Source organism: Ceratina calcarata, unplaced genomic scaffold (assembly GCF_001652005.2).
Source record: "Ceratina calcarata isolate Rehan_Ccalc_2016 unplaced genomic scaffold, ASM165200v1 scaffold2218, whole genome shotgun sequence".
NCBI lineage: Eukaryota > Metazoa > Arthropoda > Insecta > Hymenoptera > Apidae > Ceratina > Ceratina calcarata.
In genome coordinates, this window is record NW_017143964.1 from 3,133 (window position 1) to 4,619 (window position 1,487).

Consider the following 1,487-nt stretch of genomic DNA (forward strand, 5'->3'; position numbering starts at 1 on the left):
GATAGATTTTCATATACGCACAATCAAATGATAAAAGCCGCGGAACAAGAATTCGGTGAAGGATCACTTTAATGAACTGGGAAAACAGTATTTCATAGACGCGTTACCCTTTGATATTGCCAGACGAATTTATTCCGCGCCTCCCTTAACGTTAGACGAAACGTATGACTTAGCTTTGAAAACAGACGTGGAAAAACGTGGCTCGTACCGACGCCAGGATGAATATAGCAGACATAACGTATCCCCGCGTACCCCATCTCCGTACGATAGTAGACGCAACTGGACAGAATGGCGCGATCCAGTTGAACAAGACGATGATGACTATGAATACCCGCGTACTTCTTATTACACCGGCTCACGATCCCGAAGAAATAGAAGCCGGGATAGACCAAGCCGATTTTATGGTCGAGAATATGAAGATAGAAATCGCGATTCGCGCTACGAGGGACGGCCCCGAAGATTTAGCTCCCCGCGAAGAGATGACTATCACCGGCGAGACCGACAGGACCATTCAAGACAATATAGGGATAGATATCGCCGAAACGAGCCGCCACCATATGAACAGAGACGAGGAAATTTTGGTCAAGGATCAATGCGCTTCCGTGGAAATTCCAGCGATAGAGAGTCTTTAAACTCCTTTCGCGCTCGCCCGCAAACCGGGAACGAGGCGAGTGTCTACACACCCGGACAGAATTACCGCTCCCCCGCACCTACGAGGAGCCCGTCACCTGCCTCCAACAGGCGCCCTCGCCGAGGATAAGGATTAACGCTAAACAATTGATAAACGGGCAAGGAGAATTTATAATAGATACCGGTTCAGTCCTGAACCTTATAGAAATGCGTGCCCTTAGTCCGGAAGCACCTGTTCTTGCAATCCGTCCAATTACGATCGAAAGCCTCGAAGGGAAAATTATCACGAACAAGGCAACGTATATAATGGTAAATGATAGCGAAACATTCTTTCACATTATTGGCACCGGAAGCTTGCCGGAGGGAGTTTCTGGTCTAATAGGCAGCCCGTTCTTAGTACAAGAAAAGGGCGAATTATCTTTCCACCATAAAACGTTGATTACGCAAAGGAACCCCGTAGATCCAATTCGATTCTCGAACGCGGATATGATCCGCAACTCAGCAAATTCACAAGGCCTAGTTTATAATGCTCGGATTCTTAACACACATAACGAAATTTCTTTACATAATGAAACTGAATACGATGACGAGTGTAACGTAACCGAAAACGAGGACTTGCAATTAAGCGAACTAGATATTCCCGAGAGACCGCATACTCCACTAACAGAAGAACAACTGCTAGGATTAGAAGAAGAAGACGTATGCGACTTGGAAATTGAAAACCGAGATCCAGAAGAAAGATTGACTCTTATTATGAATGCACTGAAATTAAAACATCTGGACGAACCATCGAAAGATCTGGTAAAGGAAATCGTAGGAATGTATGCAGACCGATTCTTCATCCCCGGAGATCCCTT